Genomic DNA, 6,163 nt, shown 5'->3' on the forward strand with positions numbered 1-6,163 from the left:
GACAGGAGAAAAGCTGTTTTTTGTTTTCAGATTCTATCCCAGTTTGCAAATCACCCAGTGCTCCTTCCTGCTTCCAAATGGATATTGCAGTCTCCACTACTGAAAACAAGAAGTGCTGGAGATCACCAGGTCAGGCAGCATCCACGGAGAGAGAGCAAGCTAATGTTTTGAGTGTCGGTGACTCTTCATCAGAGCTGAAGTGAAGTAAGGAGGGGACAGCATTAATGCAACAGTTTGAGGGGTAGTGGGTGTAGGGAGCTGGTGGAAAAAAAGATATTGATAGTTCAGATTAAGTGATTGGAATTTGAGAACGGCAGAACAACGGTGTCTCCTGCCAGACGTGGAAGAACAGACCGTCCCACCAGGGTTCGGGGGAGGGAAGAGATGACATGATAACAGAATGTAACTAGCTGAAAGAAAGGGAAGAAATGGGAGTTAGTTCACAATTTGAAAGTGTTAAACTCCATGTTACGCCCAGAAGGCTGTAACGTACCTTGTCTGAAGAAGAGATGTTCCTCCAGTTTTTGCTGTGATTCACTGGAATGCTGCAGCTTGCTGAGGACAGACATGTGGCCAAGCGAGCGGGATGCTGTGTTAAAACAACTAGCTACATTTTCTGAAGAAGGGTCCAGACCCAAAACTTCAGCTCTGCTGCTTGGCCTGCTGTGTTCATCCAGCTCTACACCTTGTTATCACAGGAAGGTTGGGGTCATGTTTGTGCACAGACCGGAGGTGTTCTGCAAAGCGGTCACCCAGTCTGTGTTTGGATTCTCCAGTGTAGAATAGGGCACTGTGGCTGCAGCGAATGCAATGCACAGGATTGGAGGAGGTACAGGTGAAATGCTGCTTCACCTGGAAGAACGGTTTAGGCCCTTGGAGAGTGAGCAGGGCGGAGCTGAAGGGGCAGGTGCTGCACCTGCGGTTACGTGGGAAGGTGCTGTGGGGAGAGGTGGAGTGGTGTTGGTGGTCATTGATGAATGGACTAGTGTCCTGGAGGGATTGTTGAGACACCCTAGTCCATTTCACGACCACCGAACCTCCAGTGGGACTCTGTTCTTTCAAGTCTGGCAGGAGATACACTATTGTTCTGCCATTCTCACATTCTGATCACTTAATCTGGATTATTAGCATCTTTTCTCCAGCAGCACCCTGCACCCACTACCCGCCAAAGTATAGCACAAACGCTGTCCCCTCTGTACTTCACTTCAGCTCTAATGAGGAGTTACCTAGACTTGAAACATTGGCTTGCTGTCTCTCCATGGATGCTGCCTGGCCCGCTGTGATCTCCAGCACTTGTTGGTTTCAGTACAGATTCCAACATCTGCAGTAACTTGCTCTGACATTGTAGCCCCAGTTCTTTGCTTCCCTAACTGTAGCTGCGTGTACAATCACCCTTCCGTCTCCACCAACGCTGGCATAATCGTGAACTGTTTGAGCCCTAAACTGCTTTATCTGCTTAAATAAAAGCAAACAAATCAAGGCAGGGCAAGTGACTGAAGTGTTAGTCGGGGAACACTTTTTGGCATTAGTGATCATAATTCTATTAATTTTAAGAGTTATGGAAAAGGATAAGCCTTCCATAAAAGTTGAAGTTCTGAATTGGAGTAAGGCAAATTTTAATGGTAAGAGACTAGAACTTTTACAAAGTTGATTTGGAATAGATTGTTTGCAGGTCGAGGGATGACTGACAAGTGGGAGGCTTTCAAAATTGTGATAACGAGAGTTCAAAGGCATTCCATTCCTGGTAGAGTGAAAGGTAAAGCTGGTAAGATTAGCGAATAGTGGATGAATAAAGATATTGAGGTTCTAGTCAAGAGTAAAAGAATCATCTATTAATTGTAGTCCAATGGGATCAAATAAATTTCTGGAAGAGTGCAAAGATTGCAGGGCATTCTTGAGAGAAGTCCATAAGGCAAAAGGGGATATGACATAGCCTTGGCAGGTAAGGTTAAGTATATGAGAAATTCTACAAGTACATTACGAGTAAAAGAGCAACTAGAGAGAGAGTACGGTCCCTTTAAAGATCAACGAGGTCCTCTGTGTTGAATTTCAGGAGAGAGAGATATTAAATGAATATTTTATCAGTTTTTACTGTTGCAGAAGAAATGGAGGCTAGACAACTCAAATAAGTATTCACAGTTCACATTACAGAAGAGGAAGTGCCAGGGGTCTTAGAAAACATTCAAGGTGGATTAATCTCTGGGACTGACCAAGTGCATCTTGGGACATTGTGGGAGGTTAGGGAGGAAATTGTGGGGCTGGTAGCAGAAATATTTGTATCATCTATAACTACGGGTCAGGTGCTGGAGGACTAGTGTGGCTAATGTTGCGCCTTTATTTAAGAAACGCTGTTAGGAGAAGTCTGGGAACTACAGACCTGGGAGTGAGTGGTGGGTAAGTTTATGGAGGTGATTCTGAAAGATAGGATTTACATGCATTTGGAGAGGCAAGGAATGATTAGGGGTATTCAGCATGGTTCAGCAGGAAAATAGTGTCTGACAAACTCATCAAGTTTTATTAGGAAGTAACCAAAAAGATTATTGAGGGCAGAGTGGTAAACATAGTTTACTTGGATGTCGGTAAAGCTTTTGATAATGGTAGACTATTTAATAAAGTTAAATCACATGGGATTCAGGGTGAGCTTGCCAATCTGATGCAAATTGGGCTTGACAGTAGGAGTCAGAGGGTGATGGTGGAGGATTGTTTTTCGGGCTGGAGACCTGTGACCAGTGGTGTTCCACAGGGATGGGTATTAGGTCCACTTTTGTTTCATTTATATGAACAATTTGGATGAGAATATAAGAGGTATGGTTAGTAAGTTTGTGGATGACACCAAAGCTGGTGGTATAGTGGACAGTGAAGAAGGTTGTCTGAGATTACAAAGAGATCTTGATCAATTAGGTCAATGGGCTAAGAAGTGGCAGATGGAGTTTAATTTGGTTAAATGTGAGGTATTACATTTTGGTAGTATGAACAAGGGCAGGATTTACCCAATAAATGCCAGGGCCCTGGGTAGTGTTATAGAACAGAGAGATCTAGGGGTACAGAGACATAATTCTTTGAAATTTACATCACAGGTAGACAAGGTGATTAAGAAGGCATTTAGCACACTTGCCTTCATTGCTCAGACCATTGAGTATAAATGTTAGGACGTTATGTTGAGGTCGTACAGGACGTTGGTGAGGCCTCTTCTGGAATACAACATCCAGATCTGGTCACTCTATTATAGGAAGGATATTATTAAACTGGAGAGGGTTCAGAAAAAAAATTACCAGGATGTTGTCAGGAATGGAGGGATTGAGTTCTAAAAATAGGCTCAACAGGCTGGGATATTTCCTACTGGAGTGTAGGAAGTTGAAGGGTGACCTTATAGAAGTTTATAAATCATGATGGCCACAGATAAGATGAATAGCCAAGGGCTTTCCCTAAGGTGGGAGAGTTCCAAACAAGGGGGCATATTTTTACGGGGAGAGGAAAAAGTTTGAAAAAGGGCATGAGGGGCAACTGTTTTTGCACAGTGGTTAATGCATGGAATGAACCTCTAGAAGTGGTGGATGTGGGTACAGTTACAATGTTGAAAAGACATTTGAATAAGTACATGAAAAGGCAAGGTTTGGACGGATATCGGCCAAAGGCAGGCCGGTGGGACTAGTTTGGTGTGCAGCACGGTCAGCGTGGACTGAATGGACTGGAGGCTCTGTTTCCCTGCTGTATGGCTCTACACTCTGTTGTGCAAGCTGAAAATCTTTAATAAAAACAGAACACGCTAGAGCAATTCAGCAGGTCTGGTGGTGCCTGTGGAGAGAGAAACAGATTTGACATTTGTGACTCTTTCAGAAAGCAGTTCACTTCATGGAAGAGTCGTCTCAGACTCAAAAACTTTACTCTGTTTTTCTCAGATGCTGCTAGACCTGCTTAGTTTGCCCAGCACTTCCTGCTTTGTTTGTTATTTGTTAACCCACCTTCAACATGTATCTGCTTGACCATGTCGAGTTGCAGGAGGGTTTATTTTCCACCAGCAGTGCTAGTGCTATCTTTAGCAAAAGAGATTAAAAAAATTCTACTATGACTTGGTTAAACTTAAATAGATGTTACCAAATAGGGACAGTTGCATTGGAGGAGGCAGTTCAGAACTGTAATATGTAAGTATCTTGAGCAGTGAAAAATAAACAATTCTGAATTAAACATTAGATATTGCACTTTGAAATAAAAAATGGATGTCATAAGCATTGCAAGGAGTGGGGTGAAATAATCAAATGTGAAGTTTGCAGGAGTGTAAGGGTTTTCGTTTATTCAATGCTTAACATGTTGAATCAATAATCAATTAATGTCCAGTATTTAATTTCAGTTGGTTACTACCATGCCGTAAGAATGTCATATTTGTAACTTATAAAATATGAAGTATACTCAACCTGGAATCTTCTAGAATTAACTTTTAATGTGCAGTGACAGTAAAGATAGCCACTGAGGGTCATCTGACTTGATGACTTCACCATCTCAAAGTACAATAGAACACATTCCAAGTAATAGAGATGTCAGTACCCATCTCCTGAAGTCTCAACACAGTATTTGGGAAAAGGAAACTGAGAAATCATGCGGTAAGACATCCATGTTGGTGACCTTTTCCCTATCTTTGAAAAACTCAGTCGCATTTGAAAGGACAGCAACATCTGTGCCTTGAAATGTTACAATATCCAATTATTAAGGTTCCCAAGCATCTTTTAGTGTAGAGTCCACTAATATGGTAAACTAACCTCTTGATAGGGGCTCTCAAGTCACATCATGACTTGTAGACAGAGTCATTTGGTCACACAGAACTGTCATTGATGGATTAAAGATACATTTTGTCTTTGGAATAGTTCTTCAATTTGCAATCATACAATCATCAGGACAGTTTTCAAGAATAGCCATTTTGCATGAGAGGAGAGTTGCGATTGGTTGACAAATGACCCTTTATTGGAAAGCTGAGTGTTAACTGGCACTTGTCAGTAATCAGGTGCATTCTCCCTGGCATGGCCTTTATCAGTCAGAGTCAACTTGCTAACCAATCAGCACCCTCCTCCCCTTACATGCAGTATAAATGTTGGTTTCCTTATGTATTGGTATTCTTGCAAATAGCCCTGATGATTGCGAGATGAAGAACTTCTGCAAATAATAGGACATTTTCTTGGTAGCCCTATAGAAAATTCATCTCTTTCGAGAGAATCTGCAATGACTCTGTTATAGAACTTACTCTGTTAATTTCACCTGGACTAACCTTCAGAGGTGAAAATGTCATCGTCTTCGGGACTGCAACATGTGATTTCCTAGAGGAGGCAATCATGAGAATTACAAACTATTCCTTCTGTCAATATCGTTTTTTAAAGATTTTATTGTCAAATGTACTCGAGTAGAGGAGTACAGTGAAAATTGTATGATATCAATTTGCATGGTGCTATCTTGGGTACAAGGTAATAAAAGAAAGAAACAAAGTTAAAGCATTACAGACATTCACAGAATAAATAGAAAAAGAAAGAAATAAGGTAATAGTTTATGTTAAGCAGGACTTTAATATTACCTAGAAAATAAAGTAATAAGGTGAAAGTTCAACAGTCTATCTTGAGTGCTGAGCCATGTTCCTCTGCTCTGCTCATTCTCTGGGAGACCTCAGCTGGATGCTCTCGACGCTGCTACCGTAGATTGTGGGGAACCTCTCTCACTCACGGTTCGCTCTTCCCTCATTGGGCCATGATGATATCACTGCTGAAGGTGCCACCTCTGGCACATGCCTGGACAGGAGTCACTTGCAATGTCTGTCTGATGGGTACGTGGTGGGCACCACCTCCCCCCCTCCCCCCACTGCTGGCTACCTCGCGCACTGGGCCGAGAGGCCATCTCACGAGGGCCGTGCTGAGGAGAGAAGAAAGAAGAAAAGAGAAAAACCACAAAGATGGAGAGAAAAAAAAACAGACTGAGCGGATGAGCTCCTGCTGAAGCATCCATTTCTGAAGCTGCTGATGGTAATGATCTGCGCTGCCTGAACGGTACTTGAAGAAGATTAGAAAAAAAAAACAATCAGTAGGGATAACAAGGTGTAGAGCTGGATGAACACAGCAGGCCAAGCAGCATCAGAGGAGCAGGAAGGCTGACGTTTCGGGCCTAGACCCTTCTTCAGAAATGGGGG

The 6,163-nt window shown here is 42.6% G+C and overlaps 1 protein-coding gene across 5 annotated transcripts in view; it reads left to right on the top strand.

Annotated features, from left to right (window-relative positions):
- kank1a (KN motif and ankyrin repeat domains 1a) overlaps nt 1–6,163 on the top strand; it is a 238,018-nt gene that overhangs the window by 105,941 nt on the left and 125,914 nt on the right. The window lies entirely within an intron of this gene.

Source organism: Rhincodon typus, chromosome 3, assembly GCF_021869965.1.
Source record: "Rhincodon typus isolate 14 chromosome 3, sRhiTyp1.1, whole genome shotgun sequence".
Taxonomy (NCBI): Eukaryota; Metazoa; Chordata; class Chondrichthyes; order Orectolobiformes; family Rhincodontidae; genus Rhincodon; species Rhincodon typus.